The sequence below is a fragment of the Diabrotica undecimpunctata genome, chromosome 7 (genome assembly GCF_040954645.1).
Source record: "Diabrotica undecimpunctata isolate CICGRU chromosome 7, icDiaUnde3, whole genome shotgun sequence".
Lineage (NCBI taxonomy): Eukaryota > Metazoa > Arthropoda > Insecta > Coleoptera > Chrysomelidae > Diabrotica > Diabrotica undecimpunctata.
In genome coordinates, this window is record NC_092809.1 from 48,840,251 (window position 1) to 48,867,874 (window position 27,624).

The 27,624-nt window shown below is 30.5% G+C and overlaps 1 protein-coding gene across 1 annotated transcript in view; it reads left to right on the forward strand.

Moving 5' to 3' along the window:
- The window catches only part of dysc (whirlin protein dyschronic), an 832,089-nt gene that overhangs the window by 402,472 nt on the left and 401,993 nt on the right, over positions 1–27,624 (forward strand). The window lies entirely within an intron of this gene.

A 27,624-nucleotide genomic window follows, 5' to 3' on the forward strand; every position in this document is an offset into this window, starting at 1 on the left:
CAAATGATTCGCTGCATCCTGCAGTCATCGCTTTTATAATATACCATTCCTCAGTGTCTTTTTCACCGAAATTTGGACGGAAACAAGGATATACTTAGGCGAAGAAAAAGGACTATGAGAATAGGAACGTGGAATATATAGAGAATGGCAACGAAACAAAATGAAATACTGACAGAAATCGAAAGACAAGGCACTAGTCTTAAATGAAAAAAAAAGGTCAAGCAGAGGAAATTATAGAGAAGTATACACACATAAAGTGGGGTTCACAAACATGAAAGAACAGCAAAAAAAGGAATATCAATATTAATAAAAAATAAATGGAAAAAACACATACAAGATTACTAGCAAATAAATGAAATAAATTGGAAATTAATTATTATTTAAATGAGAATAAGCCACAATTAAAGGTTAAAGTACGTTTATTGACGTTTCAAATTCCACTTCGGGAATCGTTCCCAAAATACAAACATTAGTTATGTTTGTATTTTGAGAACGAAATATCACCATGCTTCCAAATGTGAGAGGTATATAAAAGAAAGGAAAGGTTTCTTTAAAACCAATCTAAAACGAATTTATGCAAGGCTTTGGGGATGCACCGTACATTATCAAAGTTCAATAAAGCTAAAACAAAATTCTTAGAAAAAAGACATAATAACTTGACAAAGGCTTTTGTAAAATTGGAAGATTATAGTATTCCATTTTATCTGATTAGACTAATAAACATGTTTTGGCGACGAAATCATAAGATACGTTATTTCCGGGCAGATTAGTAAAGATTAAACGGAATCAAGCGATGTAAATATTAGATCCAAACTTTAGATTGTGGGATTTTTAGATGTGCAGGAAAATCGAGTAATCAATGAATCTTTGATACGGAGAACACAGTCACGTTTACCAGTTGTAATGAAAGTAGTTATTTAGAAAAGGAAATCTCATTAAAAATTAGTGTTATAAATTATAATTACTTTTTGAGTTTTTTTAGATGTTAAGGTACAAAGTGGAACTAAACTGGGCTGAACTGAGAAATAATTTTTACTCAAATAATTTCTTTTTAGATATGTATACTTCGTGATTTTTTATTTCTTTCATAGTGGTATTTAATTTTTCTGTCTCAGTTTTATCTTCATTTTTTCAGTCTCCACGATCGACAACACGAATTTCTATTTCTTCGGTTAGTCTGTTTGCGATATTAATCTTTGCTGTCTAATATAGATTTGAGATGATTCCTGAGTATCTACTTTCTACATCGTTGTCTTTTAAAATTTGTAATGTTTGGATGTTATTTAATATTTAGCGATTTTAAGGTACTAAAAAACACTTCACTGTATTTTTTTCTTCAGTCTGGATTTTTTTTTAATTCGTTTAAATATAAAATATAAAAATATTAAATATAAAAAACTCAAAGATGTTCCCATTATTAGTTTCGATAAATACAATATGATAAACAGCAAACAAATATTTTCAAAAATCGAAGACCCAGTATAAAACCTTATATAGAAGTAATGTTGTTTATAAAATACCCTATCTAGGATTTCAACAAAGCTACATTAGCCAAACATCACAGTGATTAAAACAACGCACCACACAACGTAACAGTGATTGCCGCTTGAAAAAAAAATACATGTGCAGTAGTTGAGCACTATGAAAACAACGGTTATGCTAGACTATAACAAGGGTCGTATTTTGGCATAGACTGTAGACAAAAGTAGATTATTTCTGAAGATGCATCACATAATAAAAAATAAAAAAACTTTAAATTATAAAATAGACACTGGACAGTTTAGTAACATATATTGTAATATATCGAATACAACTTATAAGTATTCACAAGGTCAACACTCACCTGAATAACAACTAACCTCAATAATTAATCAAAGAAATATCATTCTTCTAATCTTTCTTTTATTGTTATTTTTTGCATTTGGAGTAATTTTTACTTTAATTACGTATTATCTTATTTCTGTAAATAACGTAAGACCTTTCTGAAATCTTAACATGCAATATTTTAATGTCAGTTTTTATTTGTGAAATCTTTTAATTTCTCTAAGTGTTTTTAAATCGATTTGTATGTCAGTTGTTTTTAATGTTAAATAATTATTTTTTGTAGTGTAGAGGAAGCCATTACATAAATGGGGAAATATTGAGTTTTTAGAAAAAAACAAAGATATTTCCTATATATCTATGAATTATTTTTGGTCGAAATAATCACTTTTAATATAATTGTAGGTATGTATGCATAATGTACATATACAGATAACGACATTGTTTTGTTGACCATAGGAATTAAGATTTATTGCAATCCCATCTCTAGAGTATATTTATTATAATGCTCTAAAACTAATTTTTTGGTTATTTTTTAGCCTTAATAGCAATACTAATAAATAAGTAGGTAAATAAGTAATATGCTTTTCTATCAATGAAAATTGTACAAATTTTATGGAGGAAGCTAATAACAATAAGACAAGAAAGAAGAAGAAAAATCAGAATAAGAATCATTTGTACTTTTAAATAAAAAAAAAACAAGAAAATTCTTCCAAACTTAAACATAAAAAATACTAGCTAATTAAGAACCTACAAACTTCGTAAAATGTATCTAAGAAAAAATAAAAATTAGGAAAGCAGATTAATATATTAAGGGCTCAAATATTCCACCTTCTTGTGATAAACAGTAACCAAATCTGTCATTCAGATTTCTCCTCATATTTTGGAGTAGGGCTGGTGTAATGCTTGCAGAGAAATGAAGTATTTTTGGCCTTAATTCGACTAGGTTTGTGGCCCTTTCAAACTGATGCCTATAAATGTTTTCTTTGAGAAAACCCCAAAAAAAGAAATCGGTAGGCGTTAAGTCAGAGGAATTAGCAAGCCATTTAATTCTACAACGTATACTTATCAGTCTACCAGGAAACGTTTGATTGAGCAAGTCAATAGTTGCTCTTGAGTCGTGAGCCGAACACCCATCCTGTTAGAAACAAACCTCCTGAAAATTAACGGGAAGGCGTCGAACTGCCGGAATGATCTCATTCTGTAAAAGTTGTAAATATTTGGGCTCTTTTTAGGTTTCCATCGATAAAAAATGGACCGGCAATATGGTCACCAAACATCCCAGTCCAAATATTTAACTTTTGCGGATACTGCGTTCGCACTGCAACACTGAGGTGCTTATTTTTTCGAGAATAATACCTTGCAACGGATGGATTGTGTTCTTTATGTAATAAAAATAAAGATTCGTCAGAAAATAAAATATTTTTTAAAAAGTGTACATTTTCATTCTGTTTATCTAACATAAATTTACAAAATTCCATCCGCCCTAAAGTTATCTTCCGGAAACAGTTCTTGTGATGGTTGTATCTTAAAACAGTGATACCCATTCCTTTTGAGAACTCGCTGGACAGTTCGAGCATTCACATTAACCTCCCTAGCAATCTGTACACTATGGCAGGGTATCTGTATCTGTAGAGTAGGGAGGGCGAGTTAAGTTTCACAGCACTTAACCTCTGCTAGGAACAGCCGATTATTCTTCTTACTTTTCTATTCTATTTTACGAAATCCTTTTTATGAAAAGTACAGCATAAAAATGTATAGAAGAAAATTAAAGTACACAACTCAGTATAACATTTTCAAACCAGATGGTTATCTTGGAAATATAAGTCACGTGATCCAATGAGGACTTTAAGGAGGTTTTTGTACCATAGACTTTAGCGCAACAAGCAGCATAACAGAAAGAAAAACATTGTCAGGATTTGAATGCCATTTGTCGGATCCACAGTTTTTGTTATATAGTAGTTGGCGCTTACTTTTTACCCTAAAATCTAAAGTGTAAGGGCGCTGTTTGCTGTACTCACTGGCTTCGTTATGTAAAATTTTGGCCCACAACAGATATAGTACCCAGAAGAGTCTAATGTAAATTGAAGTTAGCGAGCGAAGAAAACTGTACCTGTACCTTTAGACTTTAGAATAGTTGGATATTACTACTAGCATACGCAGATGACATTGACATTGTGGGAAACACCAATGTGAACGAGACTTTTAATAAATTGGAGGTAGAGGCAAAGAAAACTGGTTTAAGGGTAAACGAAGAGAAAACCAAATACATCTGCATCAACACACATAAGGGACGAGATAGAATAGGGCAAAATGTGACAATAGACCCATATAACTTTGAAAGAGTGGTGGGTTTTAAATATCTCGGAGCAACAAACACTGCAGATAACGATATCGCGAAAGAGGTTAAAGGAAGAATTCAGGCAGCAAACAAATGTATGTACAGCCTCCACAATACTATTAAATCTGAAAGCCTATCACGAATATCAAAGATTAGAATATATAAAACGGTGATTAGACCGGTGCTCATGGGTGTGAGACGTGGACCCTGACCAAAGAAACTGAAAGAAAACTTAGATGTTTTGAGAGGAAAATCCTCAGAAGAATCTTTGGGCCTTATCATGACATTAATAGCAACCAATACCGAATGAGAACAAATGCTGAGGTTAAGCAGATGTATAGAGCGAGCGATATAGTCCAAGAGATTAAATCCCAACGTCTTAGATGGCCATGTCCATAGACTCCCTAATAACCGCCTTGCCAAATTAATATGAGAGGAAGCCCCCACAGGAAGAAGACCCTTAGGACGTCCACGAATGCGATGGAGAGACAATATATAGTCAGATCTAAGAACAATGGGGCTGCCCACTGACCCAACTATTATGGACGACCGTTTAAGATGGAAGCAAGTTGTGCAGTCAGCCAAAACCCACCCCGGGTTGTAGTGCTATAAGAAGAAGAAGAATAGTTGGATAAAATGCTCTTATATTATAATATAACCAGCGAATATTGATACCAACGGCGCCCAAATCATGAATATGGTCTTCGAGGGCGCCACACGTTGCATCACAAAGTTCTGGGTGCTACTTTCAGTACTGCTGGGAGTTATTTGTTAGCCTTTACTTATGTGATACCTGATACGAGTTGTAATTTGCAAAAACAACATACTCAATTGGTCTTTGCACAAATGAATCTATGCATTATTGCATAGTTTTTGGGCAAAGATTATAAATTTTTTTATGGATAGATGCCAACAAAGGCGCACCATCCCAAGTGTCGGCGAGCCCAATCCGGGCGTGACAAGAACTTAGGGGGTGTTCATAATGGAGATCATCGCACCGTCTCCTCGCCTAGAGCGTAGCACTGACGGTGAACACTCGCATTTAAAGTAATGCATTTATTTTACCGAAAATCGATTAAATGATACCATCCTATGGTCCGATCGAGGGTCGGCGCCTCGTTATAAACGCACGCTAACATTACTCAAATAAAAGACAGACTAAAAATACAACAGACAGTGTATACATTAAAACAAAAAATCAATCAAACTTTATACATATATGTGCTTCATAGATTTAACCAATGTATGTAATCCAACAAAGGTTAGTGTAAAATCAAAAAATAAGTTGTTGCAAATAGTAGGTATTGGAAGAAAAAATAGAAGCTAAGCGTGAAGTATGGCGTAGAAAAAAATGTCGTTTAAGAATATTACACAAAGGAATGGTTGAATTAGTTTAAATAATAATAATAATTTATTATTATAAAATAACAACAGTTTTTTTTATCTTATATCATTATTATTCTACTACACAAGTTGTATAATAATATTTCCCATTAATGGTACTCACTTAAGATATTATCAGTGATCACGTGTTTGAACGAAAACCTACGATGAATATAAGGTTGAATGCCGCTGTATTCTGAATCATAATTAAAAACTTCCTATTATCGATAATATTTTCAATGATTTTAAAACAATAACTGATTAATAATTTTGATTTCTTAGAAACCATTACTATCATATTATAGCGTGATATTTAATGTTTTCTCATTTTAATATATATATATATATATATATATATATATATATATATATATATATATATATATATATATATATATATATATATATATAGTGTAGGAAGTACTAAGTAGGGTTAGTATCTTCTAGGATGAAGCGAGGATCATAAAATAAGCCATAACACTCTCTTGATACCGATTTGAGCACGAAAAGTTTGTAGTTGCAAAAGCCGCCAAGTCCGGCCTGACCAATGGCGAATCGTTTGAACTGACATATGATTTACCCGTTCCCACGAAGTGGTATGTGGCAGCCTGACATAGGTCTGACCATGTAATGTTTTTAGTGTTGTTTGGATATTACTCAAAGTATGTGTACGTAAATATCATATTTTTGTTGTAATGGATAATGATAATATTGTCATCTCTATAAAAAAAGATTTCAGAATGTAGCTATCAAGAAAAAGAGTAGTCGCTATGAAAAAGTAGGTAAGCATAAAGAGTTAGAAGCGATTTTTTTTGAGGGATTAACTCCCTTATAAAAAAGACGGGTCGACCGTGTTCTAGAAAGGAATGATTAAAAAAAGTTAGCTATAATTCATTTGATTGAGAGTTTTAAATGTCTTCAATATCATTACTGCAGGAGTTAAGTAAATAAAATAACCTATCTACCATGTGATCTTAATAAAAGCTCTTTAAACTTTCGTTTATATGAATATAAACTTTCGTTTATATTTTGCAACGCACAATATAGGTTTTGGAATGCCTATTGCAGACGCATGCTCTCTTTGTTTAAGATATAAGGAAGAGATAAGGAAGGAAAAAGATAAGAAGCAAAAAAAAGAACTTAATGTTTTATAGGAATTACATAAATTTACAGCAAAAGCATTTTACAAAATTCTTAAAACTAACAGCAGCGAGAGAGAAGTGTTTTCAATCGATTGCCAAAAAAACTTAGCAATTCCGAAGTTACCGGATCAGAGAGCTTACTTCTCTTCCCTATATAATTTTTACAATTTTTCAATTGTAAATAGTACTTTTCATATCAAACTTAACTCTGACATAGTTTAAGTTTCATTATCTATGAACCGATTTAGATTTGCCAACAAATTCAAGTGTTATAGCTTCAACGTTGTTCCATAGATTATCAAAAAATTTTCCAAAGATGTTAAAGAAATTTTGATTTGTGTAGATGACCGGCCAGGTCAAAGTAAAAGTATTAAGTTTTCTCATAAAAAAGCGCCTGATAATATTCCTTGTACTTAACTAATATTCTTAATTGTAGAACACCGGAGGCCGCCAGATAGAGTTTTTGGTATTTCTGAACGAAAAATTAAAAAAAAAACAGAAATTATAAAGAATCTAGAGAACTACGTAGCTAACAGAGAACAAATCAGCATAATCTATAAATTGGTCAATGACTGGGACGCGTTTGATTAAAAAATCTCAGTATCAGAAGTTATTAAACCACCAGGAGCTTGGCACTTTCAATTTCAACAGTGCAAACGCGTTAGGATTTTAAAGCAAAATGATAATACAATTGAAGTACAGGGCAAAGTCAACTATATTTCTATTGGTGTTCCCAAAGTAAGAAGAGAAAACATGTTCGTTCGATTAATCCTGAGAAATTTGAAGCTGGTAGAGTAAGTGACAAAAAGAAGGCCCAGAGTGTTGCCAAACTATTAGAAACGCATTATGGAACTGATTGGCAAGAAAATTCTGATTTGATGTTTTATAAAGATGCAATACATGTTCTATAAATATTAACGAGAGTGATCCACAACTATTGGCAAATGAATCATGTGAAAAATTTTCTCCAGAAGAAACAACTGGGACGTCAAATTTGTTGTGTTAAGAAAGTTAATTTTTATGAGTTTATGTTATTTTCAATCATCAGAATATGTTTTAGTGGCAATGGGGGTCAAATAAGATATCGTATGAAAGCCCTTACAATTCTCTGTACATTATTTAAATTCCAAAATTCCATCAAATGCTTCCTCGTCTCCTTTTTTATAAACCTAGTTTCAGCACCATCAAGTCTCTTTAATTTCAAATTTCTTTTTTGATGGTTTTTCAAGTATTTATACAAAACTTCACAATATAGGAAGATAATCTGCGATTTGAGATTTCTACAGATGTATTTACATTATCAAATTAAATAGTAGCTCTCTTAATCTTTGACAATTTAACATACTTTTAAAAGAAATGTTATGTACTTTTTCTAGGACATATTAGAAATAGAACAGAAACTTTCACGGTTTTAACAAATACTCAACACAGACGTTTTATTATAATAGCATAAAATTGGCTTTTTTATCTCTTTTGTAGTCAGTGTGTAGTAATAAAATGTCACAATGAATTACAGTCTTCAGAATTTCTTGAAGTTTAAGAAATCCTTTTAGAATCATTGTTCTGAGATAATTGCAGCGTTTACTAATACCGGATGTTATTTTTGTAAAGAAAAATTATTGAATACACAGTTTATTCTTGGGCTGCGTTATTAACCGTATTGGCATGTGAAACATTTTTAATGAGTCTATTAGAAATTTATTGCTAATAAAAACGACGGGAATATCGATAATATTAAACGTTAACAGAAAATAGTACATACTATTTACTCTATTAAATATACATACAATATATTCACAGACTCTTTTATGACTTCCTCCAGACTATTTGTTAAGTACTTTGTTTTTTATCCCGTTGCTGCTTTTCTGCTGTGTTAAGTGTTTTAAAATCCTATCTCCTAATCATAAAGGCTTAGTGTCACGTAATCACCAGATGTAAGAGTTAATTTGATGTAAGTTATAGTACTGATAAGAGAGAGAGAGAGAGAAAGAAAGTAAGTGAGTGGGTGAGTGAAAGGGAGAGGGAGAGAGAGAAAGAGAAAGGCAGACAGAGAAAGAGAAAGAAAGAGAGAGAGAGAGAGAGAGGGTGAGAGGGAGAGAGAGGGAGAGAGAGAGAGAGAGAGAGAAAGAGAGAGTAAGATACAAGGTTCTTGTAACTATAAAGTAACTGGAACTTATCGACAAACTGATGGAACTCATAAAAAAAATCAAGGCAGGTTTCGTCTACGATTTTTATAGACCTAACCATATGTAAATGTATGAATCTAATGTCTTCACATCTTACTCATAAGTGCACATATTCATAATTCTTTTTGTATGCTTAGTTCATCGTTTATTATACACGTTCTGTATCTGAGGCTTACTGCTAACCTTTTTTGTAGAATTGTTTATATGAAGTTAGATGAGTTAGCCCATCGCCTCAGCTGCCAACATCTTTTTTTCTCGTGCTGTCAACGAAGGTTAGTGATCACTTCTTTAAACGCTTCTCTCTTGCAACGGGAAATATCTGATCTAGACTGAGGTTAGTCCAATCCCTGATATAACTCAGCCAATATAGAGGACCAGAATTTTCTGTAAATATTTATTTCCCTTGTCGATCTGCCCCAGTTTTCTGGCATCAGAAACTTGCCTTACAAACACTCTTATTTGCTACCTGATATAACATATATTGTACGCCACTCATCTGATATATACGTGGCATAATATATCTTCTAGGAGAAAGAGGAGAAAATGCGAAGATTTGTTGGGAGAGTTGAGTTTTAACTTCTAAGACCCTATATATATATATATATATATATATATATAAGAAATACTGGATATTATTGACTGTCGATATAAACAAACAACACAGTTTATTAGGGCTGCAGTCAGTAGGTTTGGCCGGGATGTTATAGAAACACTCTTTTGACTTTTGGTCGAGCTTTCGGAATTCTTTTATTCCTTCTTCAAGACACTGTAATTAGAAGAAAGTGTAAATATTTACAACATATCTCAAATTGTCATTACAACTTACTAGTCGTTGAGATTATTTTTCTAAAGCTACGACACTCAACATTAAAAACACACATATAAAATATAACATTTAAAATAATGGACAATATACATTTTAAAATTTAGTTGGAAAGTTAAAATTTTGTTAGTGACATCTTTTTATGGTGTGTTTTGACTGATCCATAGAGAACAGAAAAAAAAACAAAAATAGTGTGATTAAAAAGTAATTAGGAGTTCCTGCTATTATATTAATGGAAGTAGTATCTTAAACCTGTCTTGATAGTATGCAACATGTTTTGTATGCTGGTGTATTACTTGCATATAACTTGTTAAACACCTTACAGATATCCTCACAATTTTCTACAACGAATCCAATGAATTCTATATTAGAGATTCTTTCACATTTAGTAACTTCATTAATAATGTTAAAGTTCCGAATAACTATATACTAATTAGTTTAGATGTTGTGTCACTATTTACAAACCTACCACTAGATGCTATTCTCAACAGCATCAAAAATAACTGGAACAGCATCTCTCTGCATACCAAGATCAGTTTAGATGATTTCTTAAGAATTTTAACATTCATTTTTGACTCTCACATCTTTTTGTTTAATGGTAATTTTTTTAAACAAATTTTTGGCACTCCAATGGGCAGCAAAATATCCCCCATACTATGTAACTTTGTATTGGATGAACTCATAAGAACATGTAAGGAAACGATACCTTTTCACATACCTTTTATCAAACGATATGTAGATGATTTGATCTTATCGGTCCCTAAAAACAAAGTAACTGATGTTCTAAACACTTTTAACGCCCAGTGTGAACACTTAAAGTTTACGGTTGAGAGAGAAGCTGATAATATGATTCCGTTTTAGACATGCTTATACATCGTGGCAGTGATGGCATGCTAAGGACGGAGTGGTATCGTAAACCTTGTTTTAGTAACCGTTTCATAAACTTTTTATTCTCAACATCCATCTAAGATGAAAACAAATTTGGTTTTGGCCCTTAAAACTAGGATTGTCAACTTATCACACATCGAGTTCAGGGACAAGGGACTAAAAAAGTTGAGATCTATACTACAAGAGAACTCCTATCCTACAGGGCTTTTGAATAAACTCATTTTTGGTTCTCCTTTTCCATTGCAATTTTCTGACAACCAAAATTTTCATAATAATGAGGTGAATGAGGTCCGACAACTGACACAGACATTGACACAGAACACATCAGAGCTACCACAATCTAAAATAACGTATGGTTGCCTACCCTATATTCCAGTTCTCACACCTAAGCTATTGAACATTTTCAAAAATGTTAGTGGCTTAAAAATTGCAACTATGTGAATGTGAAAACAGTATCGAAGTTGTACACAAAGACAAGGGATCCTTTCACAATACAGGAGTCATCGAATGTTGTTTATTCTATACCGTGTGCCAACTGTAAAAACGTGTATATCGGAGAATCATCTCGTAATTTTCACAATAGAGTAATATCACATCGCAGCGACATAAAAACCAAAAAGATAAATGCATGTGCGCTCACAGAACATGCATTAACTTTAAAACATGAATTTAATTTCGAGGATTCCTGTATTCTGGCTAAAGAAAAAAACCATTTAAAACGTGTTTTCTTGGAAATGTGTTTTATAAAATCTAATACGTCTTGTATAAATAAAAAGTCAGACATAGATAAATTGAGCAACATATATTGTTACTTACTGACAAAACATCAAAAATAAAATAAAGATTTACTTTTACATATACACACCGTAATACACCAGCATACAAAACATGTTGCATACTATCAAGACAGGTTTAAGATACTACTTCCATTAATATAATAGCAGGAACTCCTAATTACTTTTTAATCACACTATTTTTGTTTTTTTTCTGTTCTCTATGGATCAGTCAAAACACACTATAAAAAGATGTCACTAACAAAATTTTAACTTTCCAACTAAATTTTAAAATGTATATTGTCCATTATTTTAAATGTTATATTTTATATGTGTGTTTTTAATGTTGAGTGTCGTAGCTTTAGAAAAATAATCATAACGACTAGTAAGTTGTAATGACAATTTGAGATATGTTGTAAATATTTACACTTTCTTCTAATTACAGTGTCTTGAAGAAGGAATAAAAGAATTCCGAAAGCTCGACCAAAAGTCAAAAGAGTGTTTCTACAACATCCCGGCCAAACCTACTGACTGCAGCCCTAATAAACTGTGTTGTTTGTATATATACATATATATATATATATATATATATATATATATATATATATATATATATTTATATATATATATATATATATATATATATATATATATATATATATATATATATTTATATATATATATATATTGTTATGATGTGTTTTTTTTGTTTGAATGATGAGCAATGAGTATTTTAATAATATAATATATAGGGTTTTTATCGCGGTTCTCAAAGAATTAGTTTGTAAGTACTTTTTTAAATTATCTTTATTGTAACTATTATGAAACACACATATATATATATATCTAACCTAGCCAATGTAAATTTAAAATAAACTATCTTTAAACTGATATTCTTATAAAACTAATTAAATTCTATAGACAATCTAAAATTTAAACAAACTATCTTCAAAATTGAAATTGTTATGACACTAACTAAATTATATTAACAAAATTTTGTACCTTTCTTTCACTGAATGCCTAAATGAACTGTTTTCCACTAAGTATATAGATTCTAATCACCACTGAATGTCTTCGTACTTCAGTTATCCTTGTTTTTTGTGAAATTACTTTTTCCAATTATCAGCTTCTACCAATTTAAGATATAGTTTTCTTCACTAGCATTTATACACCACCAACCAAACCAGCAAACAGCATTTATATTTATTCTTCTTTTCAATATACCAATATCCAATTATTATAAGTTGATTTATACTAATCTCCAACCATAATATAATTTAATTTCTTCCAATATACTTTTATAATCTTCAATAATTATTTGTGTATAATTATAAATGGGCATTAATTATATGCATAATTTTTAATCTTCATTTAACTCACTATATTAAACAATTTGACTATTTGTACCTGATTCTCTGACTCCAAATAATCTTTAATATTTCTTACTAAACTTTTTTGACTGACTTCTTGAAAATTCTGAACAATTTACTTCACTAAATGTGTCTAATAACTTTCATAATAAACTGGCCTGACTTCTGACTAAAAACTTCCAAAAACTTCTGAACAATTGACTTCACTAAGTAAATGTATCTATCTTCTAACTAACTTTCATGATAAAACTGCTAAAAACTCTTCTGACTGCACTATCTAAAACTTTTCTGACTAAAAACTTTCAAAAACTGCATTCTTCTAACTAAAAACTGCCAAAAACTGCCAACTTGAATCCAAATCACGGGTATTTATATGTTTTTTCATTCTAGAACCATCTCGTAAGAGATCATGTTCCAATTTGTTCTATTTCATACTTGTATGAATTTTCTGGAACAAACCATTTCGCAAACATGGCCATCTCCGGAGATCCAGAGAATTCCATTCTTTTCTATTAATAATTTTGTTTACATTTAGGCTTTTCAGATCAGAATATATAATTAAATTAGTAACTTAACATTCTAATTTAATAAAATACACATTTCAAACAATATATTATTATAAACCACTTTATATTCGTAAATATTCTTAAACGTCACTTCAGACTATAAATATCTGTCAATCTCCGAGAGTATTTTTGGTTGCCTAAGCACATGGCTCACTTAAATCTATTTACAACATTAAAATTACTAAATACAACTTTTTACAATTATTATAATATGCTAATTTATTAAAAATGCCCTCACATAAATATATTTTTATTAAATTCTCTAGTATATAACTTATTTAAAACAACCAAATATCTAATATTATGTAGTATATAACTTATAAATTATTTTCTATAAACCCTAATTGTCACAATACCCCAAAAATAATATTTAAAATAAATAATTTACTTATTATTTTTTTAAATATTAATTTTCTCATACCTTATTAAATTTAATAAATCAAAATTTTTTTTTTTATTTAAAATGTGTTAAATACATCCCTGTTCGCTGTCTATGTCAAAGCAGAGAACAACGGATCACAGTTCGGCTATTCTATGGTCAAACTGTCATGTCAAATGAAGCAATGGATGCGATATCAGAGAATAAAATATAACCTTAATTAAAAATATAATAGATATGGTGTTCTGTTTATTTATAGACAAAATCTAGGAATTATTTCCATTCAAAATAACTTCATCAATATAAATTGGTAAGTTTTTTTTCACTTTATTATATTAGAAAGACATTTTTATAGCAATTATAGTATCAAATTTGTGTCTAACCCCAAATTATGATTTTTAGGGTACAAATTAATTTCCATATATACAAAATTCAACAAGTATGATGTCAAATTGATTCTAAATAATGAAATCTACCATCTACCATTTAACAAATCAAGTCTATTGAATAAAATGGATATATCAGTAAGTTATTATTGTTATTATATTTGTGTTAAAGGTATAGAAATCATTATTCAATCTCTTCATGATATTGAAAAATGTCGTTGATATGAAATATGCCTCTTAGTCTGTTCTCTGCATCTATTAACACATAACTATTTAGTCCATTCTGATTTTCAATTGTATATGGACCTTCAAACATTGGTTGTAATTTCTTACAACGGTTTTCTTTAACATTACTTTTTCTAAGTGAACGAATTAACACTTGGTCTCCTTTTTGAAATGTGATTGGTTTTTTTATATTTCGATTTTGTCTTCTGATATATTTTTCAGCTTTCCTCCTAATTCGGTTATTCACTTTCTGCATTACCTGTTCTAACATATCCTGATTATATTCACTAATCCACTTTCTGTTTCCTATATGGCCAAACATTAAATATTCTGGTACTTCCTCTGTATTCAAATTATGTGTATTATTTAAAAAATATTCTACTTGTGGTATATGTTGCTGCCAAGTTTCATGTTGGTTTTGGCACAGTATCCTTAAATATTTTATAACTTCTTTAATATATCTTTCTGCAGGATTTGCCTGAGGATGTCTGATACTTGTAAAATGAATGTTGATTCCCTTTTTCTCACAAAATGTCCGAAATTTTTGGTTGTTAAAATATGTAGCATTATCTATTATGCAATTTCTAAATGGTCCTATTTCTTCGAAAAATTGATTAATATATAATTTTAATGTTTTAACATTTGTTCTGGAGCAGGGATATAGTTTAATAAATTTTGTATATAAATCAACTATCACTAGTATATGCTTTTTTCCTGTTGGACTGAGAACTAAATTTGAAATAAAATCCATGGAAACTGTATTTAGTTTTTCATATACAACATTAGATTTATATGTGTTCTGGTTTTTGAAATTCTTTTCTTTGTTTAGTTGACATATTGGGCATTGGGTAGTAATTTCTTTTGCTATACTTATGTCATTCTTTGCAAAATAATTGTCCCTAAATAGCATCCATAGCTTTCTTGAACCAATATGCATATAATTGTTATGTAAATTTTTCAATATTTTCTTTGCTAAAGTTCTAGTTATTACATATACTTCTATGCCATTTATTATTTTATAATATACCCCATCTTTCCTAAGGACTTTTTGTTTTTCACTCAAATTGATCTGATCTCTTATAATTTCTTCTTTAGAATATAATCCAGTACTTTCTACTAATTGATTTAATCCAATTTTTATTGTTCGCTGCCCTTTTTGTGGTGTATTTTCTAACCTTGATAAAGCATCTGCCACTATATTGGATTTTCCAGAAATGTATTTGATTTCAAAGCAGTATTCACTAAGTATTAGACTCCACCGATGTATTCTACTGTTTCCATATTTGTTATTTAATATAGACGTTAAAGCTTGGTGATCTGTTTCTATTGTAAATTCATTACCCAACAAATAAAATCTTAATTTTGTGACACAGTGTATTATACTTGCTAGTTCTAATTCTGAAACTGAGTAACCCTTTTCATGTGGCTTTGTAATTCTTGAAATGAATTGTATTGGGTATTCGACCCCATCATGTATTTGTAATAATACCCCTGATAATCTCTCTATTGATGCATCTGTTCTTAGTATGAATGGCTGTGTATAGTCAGGATAGTATATTTTCAAATTTGACAAAAAAATGTTTTTAATTTCTTGGAATGCTAGTTCTCTTCTCTGATCCCATCTCCATTTTACACCTTTTCTCAGTAGTTCAAGTAATGGAATTTCTTTTATACTTAGATCTGGTATCATCCTTTTATAATAATTAATTATTCCAATAAATCCTCTTAAAGTTCTTAAATTGTGTGGTGTTTTATATTCCTGAATGACTTGTGTCCGTTCTGGATCCATTTCGATTCCCTTAGTGTTAAGTTTATAACCTAGATATATGACTTCTTTTTGAAAAAATGTACATTTTTCTTGATTTATTTTTAGTCCAACTTTGTCTAATCTATTTATTATAGTTTTTAGGTGTTTCTCATGATCTTCAGCCGTTTTAGAAAAAATTAATATATCATCAATGTAGTGAATTACAAAATGTTCATATTGATCCAAAATATCATGAAGACATCTACATAGAGCACTGCAAGATGATTGAAGTCCAAATGGTACTACTTTGAATTGATATACTACTCCATCTATCTGAAATCCTGTATACTGTCTACTTTTTCTTTCTAGAGGTATTAACCAGAAACTATGCTGTAAATCAATTTTAGTGAAAAATGACATTCCTGTAATTCTTCCTAGTATTCCATCTATACTCATTGGTGCTTCAAATTGCTTTTCAGTAATCTTGTTAATATTCCTTGCATCCAAACATAACCTGATTTCACCTGATCTTTTTCGTACTACTACTATGGGGTTAATAAAACGTGTGTCTGCCTTCTCAATGATCCCATCTTCTAACATATTATTAATTGTTTTGTTTACTTCTTCTCTGTATTTATATGGTATTGGGTATGATTTTGTTTTAAAATCTTTTTCTTCTTTAACTTTTATACTATGGATATAATTTTGTGCAATTCTATTTTCTTTATTGACAAGTCCCTTGTGTTGCTGCAATATGGAAATGACTATTGATTTATATTCTTCAGGGCAATTTAAAACTTTCATCATATCTTCTTCTTTACAAATAACATTATTCTTCATTATGTACTCATTATTCCTTGCTTCCAATTTTACGCACTCCGCCTCGTAGGCATCTATCTGCTTAAAATTTCCATTCCTTAAATATTCACTACAATAATTATTCTTTACATTCTTCTGGGACATTTCCCTATCATCAAAATACATTTCTTCTTCATAAACATCATTATTTTCTTTTAATAATATCCTATCAACTCTTATTCCTTCTTCTACCTCATCTTTCTGCATAAATTTAATTATTTGCCCTTCCAAAGTTACCATTTTTTCTTCAAAATCTATCTTTACTTTCTTCTTTTCCAATTCATCATTTCCCATTAATATATCAACACATAAATCCTTGACAATAAATCCTTGCATATTAATTTCTTTATTAAGAATATTAAATTTAAAATTGGCTAGTTTATCAATTTCACCCAACTTCTTATTATTTGCACCAATAATTTTAATTTTTGGAATCTTTATTATATCTGATAGTTTTAATGTATTAAAAATAAAATTCTCCGAGACTAATGTACTTTCTGAACCAGTATATATCATAATTTTAATCATTTTATTTTTGGCCAAAGCATTTATATAAATTAAATTAATAGATTCAATAATTTTCTCTTCATCTAAAGAAATAAATTCAGAAGGTTTTTCATAATAGCAATGGCCTAACTTGTAATTCAGAAAGTTTACTGCACAAAATTTTGATTATTAGAATTGTCAGATTGTATCTGACCACTTGGATCTGATGTCCTATGTCTTTCCCTACTATGACTTCTACTCACATTTTCCTGACTTGTACTACTTCGTTCCCTGTCTTCGCAGCTTCTATTCCTTCGAACACAATTTACCTGTCTGTTATAGTTAGGTCGCTCTGTATTTCTTCTATTGTTAAAATCTTGTCTATTATTATTAGTACTGTTATTAAAATGTTGTCTATTATAACTAGTATTGTTATTACAATTTTGTCTAATTTGATTACTGTTATTATTATTAAAATTTTGTAAATTATTACCATACCTAGTATTATTGTTATATGATTGTCTATATTGTTGATTATCATTTTTTTTATATTGAAAGTTATTATTGTTTTTTCTGTTGTTAGTATTACTTGTCATATTGCCTCTTTGTATTCTTTGAATAAAATTAATGAAACTATCTATTGTTTGAATATTTTGTACAGTTACGGTTTGCACAACATCAGCATCAAAATGTCTAGATACATTTAAGACTGTTTCATCCTCTCTAAGTGGTGGTTCTAAATATTTTGCAACTGTTATCAATTTCAATGCATAATCTACCATATTTGATTTTAAATTTTGATTATACTTTCCAAAATATAGAATTTCTCTAAACTTGGCTTGCTCTAATTCACCCCAATAATAATTTAAAAATTTATTTTCAAATGTTTGAAAATTATCTAAATCATTCTCAATACTAGCAAACCAAGTTGCTGCATTGTCATTTAATGTCATTCTAATATAATCTTTAATATCATTAATATTATTCACAAATCTTAATTTATGTTTTAAACTATTTATGTATACTCTAGGATGCAAATTTTTTATATTACCAGAGAATTTAATCCCAGTCTCATTTGTTAAATTTAAGTAAGGTCTCCCTATGTCTCTCATTTGTGAAATATCATCTATTCTCTGTTCCACATTTCTTATTTGATTACAATTTATTTGAATATTTTGTTGTATATCGTCTTCTGTGTTTTTCTTCTGTGTTTCTCCTGTCTTCGTTAATTTTTACTTCTAAGTTACATTTCTGTAACTCTATTTTCTGTTCTATATCTATCTTATTATCTTGAATAATCCTCTTTACTTCTGTCCTCTCATTGTCTATCCTTTTCTTGTAGTCATTCCGTATACTTTTTATTTCATTTGCTACTTTTTTCTCTGCAGCTTCAAGTTTTTTATCCATTTGTTTTACAATTTTATTATTATTATCTTCTATTTTCTTTTCTAATTTTCTATAATTCTCTTCCAATTTCTGTTCCATTTTTTTCATGTCTTCTTTGACTTCTTTTGAATTCTCTTCCAATTTTTTTATGTCTTCTTTGATTTCTTTTGAATTCTCTTCCATTTTTTTCGTATTCTCTTCCATTTTCTGTTCCATTTTTTTCATGTCTTCTTTGATTTCTTTTGAATTCTCTTCCATTGTCTTGTTCATCTGCATCATTAATGACATCAAAGCTGCCATATTGACATTTTCCTCTCTTTCTGGATTCATTTCTGCAGTATCTTGTGGAACTTGAACTAAACTCTCCTCTTGTATAGGTTGTGTTTCTACTTCCACATCTTCTTCATTCTTTTTGCTTCTTGTACCTTTCTTTCCTTGAGACATTTTGAGACTTTACTTGTTCAAATATAATTAAAAATAAAATCTATAATTTTTTCTTTCTACTGATAATTAATTTAATTATATGAGAGCACTTATCTTCCCAAACTAATTCTTTTAAATAGAGAGCCACCGCGTTGGGTGCCAAATTGTTATGATGTGTTTTTTTTGTTTGAATGATGAGCAATGAGTATTTTAATAATATAATATATAGGGTTTTTATCGCGGTTCTCAAAGAATTAGTTTGTAAGTACTTTTTTAAATTATCTTTATTGTAACTATTATGAAACACACATATATATATATATCTAACCTAGCCAATGTAAATTTAAAATAAACTATCTTTAAACTGATATTCTTATAAAACTAATTAAATTCTATAGACAATCTAAAATTTAAACAAACTATCTTCAAAATTGAAATTGTTATGACACTAACTAAATTATATTAACAAAATTTTGTACCTTTCTTTCACTGAATGCCTAAATGAACTGTTTTCCACTAAGTATATAGATTCTAATCACCACTGAATGTCTTCGTACTTCAGTTATCCTTGTTTTTTGTGAAATTACTTTTTCCAATTATCAGCTTCTACCAATTTAAGATATAGTTTTCTTCACTAGCATTTATACACCACCAACCAAACCAGCAAACAGCATTTATATTTATTCTTCTTTTCAATATACCAATATCCAATTATTATAAGTTGATTTATACTAATCTCCAACCATAATATAATTTAATTTCTTCCAATATACTTTTATAATCTTCAATAATTATTTGTGTATAATTATAAATGGGCATTAATTATATGCATAATTTTTAATCTTCATTTAACTCACTATATTAAACAATTTGACTATTTGTACCTGATTCTCTGACTCCAAATAATCTTTAATATTTCTTACTAAACTTTTTTGACTGACTTCTTGAAAATTCTGAACAATTTACTTCACTAAATGTGTCTAATAACTTTCATAATAAACTGGCCTGACTTCTGACTAAAAACTTCCAAAAACTTCTGAACAATTGACTTCACTAAGTAAATGTATCTATCTTCTAACTAACTTTCATGATAAAACTGCTAAAAACTCTTCTGACTGCACTATCTAAAACTTTTCTGACTAAAAACTTTCAAAAACTGCATTCTTCTAACTAAAAACTGCCAAAAACTGCCAACTTGAATCCAAATCACGGGTATTTATATGTTTTTTCATTCTAGAACCATCTCGTAAGAGATCATGTTCCAATTTGTTCTATTTCATACTTGTATGAATTTTCTGGAACAAACCATTTCGCAAACATGGCCATCTCCGGAGATCCAGAGAATTCCATTCTTTTCTATTAATAATTTTGTTTACATTTAGGCTTTTCAGATCAGAATATATAATTAAATTAGTAACTTAACATTCTAATTTAATAAAATACACATTTCAAACAATATATTATTATAAACCACTTTATATTCGTAAATATTCTTAAACGTCACTTCAGACTATAAATATCTGTCAATCTCCGAGAGTATTTTTGGTTGCCTAAGCACATGGCTCACTTAAATCTATTTACAACATTAAAATTACTAAATACAACTTTTTACAATTATTATAATATGCTAATTTATTAAAAATGCCCTCACATAAATATATTTTTATTAAATTCTCTAGTATATAACTTATTTAAAACAACCAAATATCTAATATTATGTAGTATATAACTTATAAATTATTTTCTATAAACCCTAATTGTCACAATATATATATATATATATATATATATATATATATATATATATATATATATATATATATATATATATATACAAATATGTTTTGGATGGGTTGGAGTCAATATTGGCTAAGTATTTTTTATCTTGAGCTTTGAATTTTGTCTACAATCATTTTCAAGAGCTGACAAAAAATACAAAATATCTTACAAAGTGGAACTAGAAAAAAAAATGATATTAACTCACCAAATAAAATTAGTTTTGTTAATAAATTGCTGCTAAACATATTTCAAAAAAACTATTCTAAAAATTTTCTTATCTAATAAATATTTCTTAAATTTTGAAATTTAATTTGGAAAAACTTTTTTAACACAAAAAAAAACAAATAAATTTATAAATAAGTTAGAATAGCGACCAATTACAAATAAGCCTAAATGTCATAAATGATAACTTAAAATTTTCATTCTTGACAATTATATAATCAAAAACTAAAATTTCGTTTAAAAATTCTTTTTTATTTAGTAATAAAAAAGAAGATTTATTCATATAAAAATGTAGGCAATGATATTCTCCATACTTGGAAAATATGTGGAATTATACAGGATGATTAATAACTACGTGGTATAGCAAACATACAATTTTTTAAATGGGACACCCTATATATTTTTTCAAATTTGTATTCTTCATAATTCTTGTTCTTATAGTATTGGGTTGTGCATTATTATACAGAGTGATTAACAAATTATCACTATTTTTATTTCGAAATCCCTATGAAATCAACATATATATATATATATATATATATATATATATATATATATATATATATATATATATATATATATATATATATAAAGAAGTAATGCATAAACAATTATTTATTTAATATAATAAAGTAAACAATAACAATATATTGTAGTTTTTAAATTAAATTTAATTGAAATCATTTGTATACAGAGTGAACTACCAAACAAAATTTTATTTTTTAGAAATGTACTTATATATACAAGGTGGTCCAGAATTATGTACATTAATTTCTAGAGCTAATAGTAAGTCCAAAAATAAGGGTACTTCTTTCTGTACACTTTTTTATAAAACTGGATAATAAGGGAGATACAACCCTTAAAGGGGTGAATTGAAATTCTTATTTTTTCAAATATCTTCCAAACGGTTTTGAATAGGGAGTTCATATTTTGGGAGTGATTATAAGACATTAGGATAATTAATTTCATGTCACCATCTACCACATCCTATATTAATACAGGGTAGTTTTGGAGGGTAAGTGGGGGTTATTTCGTCACATGTTTTTTAATTTTTACATATTTTAAAAAAATATTTTAAAAAATGGTTTCCTTAGACTTTTCTACGCAAAAAAGGTGCTCTTGTAATATTTCGATAGATATCACCGTTTTCGATTTATTTAAACTCGAAGGTATACATGTATTTTATTGTAATCGTTACATTTCTTAATATTCATCAAGTATGCTTTGGAATTGACACTTGTGTTAGCAACAACACTTTAAATCTCAAGTAGTCTATGAATTGTCAGTGACGTTTAATAACAATTAAATTCTAAGGAAGATCCGTCCTACTTAAAATTCCACAAGAAAATAGCTTCAGAACAATATTACTAATTGTAATATATTGATGCTGTACTGCTAGATATTTGTAGTGTTTAGTTAGCAAATACACAATGTTCGACTCAATTGTCTACTCAGGATTATTGTTATATGTAATAATTATTATGATTGATGGACTGATTCAGTCAGGGTAGACAGGTAAATATAGCTTTATGGAATTATTTTGTTTATAGTTTACCATACTTTTTTGACACGTATCATTTTTACGATTTTTTTTTGTGATATAGCTCGTCATAATATATTAATATTTCCTAAACCATAGTGATTCTCACTCAATATGCCTCACGTGTACTAAAAGGGCTCCTTCTCGATTCAGTGCCCCTCCTCCATGCAAGCTGAAACTGAATAAATGAGGTAACAAGATGGATACAGAAATGACATTATTATTATTATTATTTTTTAATCAACATGTTTGCATTTTTAATATAATTTGTCCTTCTAATTTTACCTATTTTAATTCCGTATATAAAAAAACAGTAGAACTTATGAGTAATAGACTTATGAGTAACTCCGACTTATGAGTAATAGACCGGAGAAATTAGCAAATAAAAAGCCTTTGTCGTAACATTCGTTGATACAGGTATCTTACAGCTGCTTTTGATAAATTTGGTGGTAACAATATTTAATAAAGAAAATGTGCAAAAGATTGAACAAAGAAGTCATTTTTTACTTATAAATAAAATATATATACAATGTAAGATCGCTATTTGATTTTACTAAATTTTACAATTTTACTAAAAAAGCATTGAAACTGTTGCGAGAGAGAGTATAAGAAACAAATGGATGAGGAAATACAGAGCCTGAATGCGGGGGTACATAATAACTGATAAGGTATCGGAAATATTGGGGAAAACCAAACGATTTAGACAAAATAAATGGTTTGACGAGGAGTGCCAAGAAGCAACAGATAACAAAAATAGAGCATACCTAAAGACAAATCAAGCTAGATGCACAAGAAGATCAAAGGAGGAATAGCGCACCCTAACAAGAAAGGGAAAAACATTACATAGAAGAAAAAAAGGCAATTTAAAGAAAAGCAGTTAGGAAGCATAGAATGGCTAAGAAATCAAAACGAAACTCAAAAGTTCTACAGAAATGTAAACAAAATGACTAACTTTAAGCCATTATATCGAAGAAGCAGATAACACCGTAGCAGATCGAAATGATTGGAATCTATTCAACCCAAACGAAAGACAACCTACCGCTGAAGAAGTTGCCTAAGCCATTAAAAAGTTTAAAAATAATAAAGCACCAGGAACTGATTAATTTTGTAGAAAGCTCTACAATTAGTAAGAAGACATACGGCAACATAACATGAGAGAGGTGACAAGGGTGATAGAGAAAAATAGAAGTCTGAAAGTTCTAAGACACAACATGTCCACAGGAAAAAAGAACATACATAAGTTAAGAAATAAACAAGACGACATTGTGACTGATAAGGAAGAAATAGTGAAAACAGTGGAAGACTTCTACAGACAACTCTATGAAACAAGTGAATCCGATGAAAGACGCCCCTTACCAAAGATAGAGAATCAAGGCTCAGAATCAATGCCGAACATAACTGTTGACGAAATTAAAAATGCACTTCGGGTGATGAAGAACAATAAATCCCCAGGTGAAGACAGGGTAATGACCGAAAGCCTAAAACTAGTAGGAAATAAGCTCTTACTGACACTTGCTAAACTGTTCAATAAATGTCTGTGCGAAGCGATAACACCGACGCAGTGGAACAACGCGGAAATCATCTTACTTCATAAGAAGGGAGATATCAGCGACCTTAGAAACTACCGCCCCATAAGCTTGTTGTCACAAGTATATAAGCTATTTACAAGAGTTATTACCAACAGGCTAGGAAGTAAGTTGGATTTCTATCAGCCAAGAGAGCAAGCAGGTTTTAGAGCAGGATATGGCACGAATGATCATTTACAAGTAATTAAGAACTTAATAGAAAAGAGTGTTGAATATAACAAGCCATTAATCATGATATTTGTTGACTACGAAAAAGCTTTCGACACAATAACTCATCAAAAGATGTTAAAAGCCTTAACAGAGTGCCGTATAGATCATCGCTATATAAACATGATAAAATACATCTATCAAAATGGGACAGCAAGTGTGAAACTGGCAGATAAAAAGACCAACGTATTTAAAATAAAACGGGGAGTGCGACAGGGAGACACAATTTCGCCAAAATTGTTTACAACATTATTAGAGCATATGTTTAAGAACGCAAATCTGAGTGAAAAAGGAATTAATGTCAATGGAGAAATGCTTAGTCATTTGAGGTTTGCTGACGATATTGTCCTTTTCGCTGACAGAATCGATGATGCAGTATCGCAACTGGAGAAACTATACCTAGCCTCCCTACAAGTAGGATTGAAAATCAACCACACAAAAACACAAATCATGACAAATCTTGTGTTAAGCGAAAAGATTTCAGTAAATGGCATGCATATTAAAGAAACCACTTCATATAAGTACTTAGGACATGAGATAAGCATAGGAAGAGATAATCAAACGTGCGAACTAAGCCGCCGCATAGGACTCACTTGGGTGGCATTCGGCAAGCTAAGCTATGTTCTTAAATCAGAACTGCCTATGTGTCTTAAAAGAAAAGTCTTTAATCAGTGCGTGTTGCCAGTACTTACATATGGTGCAGAGACATTAACACTAACCAAGAAAGTAAGAAATAAAATTTGTGTTACCCAAAGAGCCATGGAACGATCGATGTTAGGCATTTCTCGTAGGGATCGGATCACGAACAAGGAAATAAGACGGAGAACAGGAGTGACAGATGCCATAGAAAGAATTATGACCCTTAAGTGGACTGGGCGGGGCACATAGCTAGAATGTCGGATAACAGATGGACACAGCAAATAATACAGTGGAGACCGAGACAAGAAGCACATCGAAGTAGAGGTCGTCCACCAACAAGATGGTCTGATGACATAAAACGGATCGACAAAAATTGGATGCAAACAGCACAAAACAGAAATACATGGAAAAGACTGAGGGAGACCTATATCCAGCAGTGGATAGATCCGGGTTAAATGATGAAGCTCTACAAAAATGGTGGCTATAAGCACTGCATAAACTTTTACTTCTTGTCTGGCAAAATGAGACCATGCTCTGTGAATGGTCTAAAGGCGTGATGTGCCCGTTACATAAAAAAGGTAACTCAAAAAGGTCAGCTCAATTGTGATAAGTATAGAGATATAACCCTGTTAACAACTGCTTACAAAATACTAGCAAATATTCTCTACGAAAGGCTACAAGTTTACACAGTTGGGAAATACCCGGCAGGATTTACTCCAGAAAAATCAACAATTGACCAGATTTATTCAATAAGACAGATCCTAGAAAAAACGGTAGAATTTAACATTGAAACCCATCACCTATTCGTCGACTTCAAGGCCGCATAAGACAGTTTCAATAAAGCAGTACTATACCAATCAATGCGTGAGTTTGCTATACCAGAAAAACCTATCCGATTAACGAGAATGACAATGTCTAAATTAAAACCCAGCGTTAGGATACAGGGAGAAAATTCTCGATCCTTTGAGATAAAGGATATACAACGAGAAGGGATGCCCTGGCTTGCCTTCTATTTAACATTGCCTTGGAAAAGGCAGTCCGAAACACACGAATTAGAGACCGCGGTACTATTTACAATAGATCGATACAAATCTTAGTATATGGTGATGACATTGACATAATAGGGCGTAGCAAGCGAGATTTTGAGCAATAGTTCCTAGAATTGGAAACGGCCGCGAAACAGGTCGGCCTAGTCTTAAAAGAAGACAAAGACAAGTACATGATGATGTCTAAGAATCCTATAGCAAATGAGGAACGGGAAACAGCATTTGGAAGTCATACCTTCGAACGTGTTATTAACTTTACAAACCTTGGCTCGCTAGTGACTACTACTAATAAACTAAGCAAAGAAATTAAAAGACGAATAAACCTTACAAATAGGGCATAGTATGGACTCCAAAAACAATTCCACTCAAGAAATATCCAAAGACAAACTAAAATTATTATATAAAAAACACTGCTGAGGCCGGTCCTCACATACGGGACGGAAAGATGAACTCTAAAGCTATGGTTTGTTAGAACAGTGAGCGACGCATAACTCACAGTCAGTTGAACGCCGCGCACGTTCGTCAAAATCAAAGAAATGGTTCTCTATGAGAACGGTTTGTTAGGTTCTGCTGAGCTGCGCGCACTGCAGACCGATAGCCGTGTACGTCGACGGTGTGCGCTTGAATCAACTGCGATTTGATTTGGACGCAAACGTTCAGCTGAGCTCACAGCGTACACATCTATACCGAAATTATAATTGTATTTTTATATAGTTATTATTATTGTAATAATTAAGTGATGTCTACTAAATTTTCTCCCGAGGAAGATGAAAGACTAGTGGATCTAGTACAAATCAATGGAAAGTCTAAAATATTCTCGAAATTTTTCCTCGTTTTGAAACAATCTTTCTTCGACTGTTAATTTAAAAGCACTTTCTGTATTAAGACATGAAAATATTTTTATTTCTGTTATTTAAATTTAACGTTATCAACTCTTCTTCTTCCTCCTCTTCTTGGAGTAATAAAATTATTGCGTTAAGATTGCGAGAATTCATTTTCTTAAACGTACAACCTTTGAGAGAATAAATGTGAAACTAATTTCTAAACTTGTTTTCAGAGCGACAGAATATTTATGCGAATTAATCTAACAAACCGACTCACCCAAAACTGCCGTGAGTCGAGTAGAACAGATTCTGCTGTACGTATATGCTGGGCGCTGCGCACTGTTCTATCAAACCGTAGCTTAACGCAGAAGGATGAAAGACTTCCGGGAATATTCGAGCGTAGATACTTCGAAAAATATTTGGAGCTATAAACCATGAAGTGCAGTGGCGCAAAAGATTTAATTTCGAATTCGGCCAACTCTTTATTCAACCAGATGTCGTAACCTTCAATAAAACACAGCAGCTTAGATGGGCCGGACACATAATACGAATGCTTGACAACAGGATCGCTAAAAAGCTAACGAGAGGAACACCTATA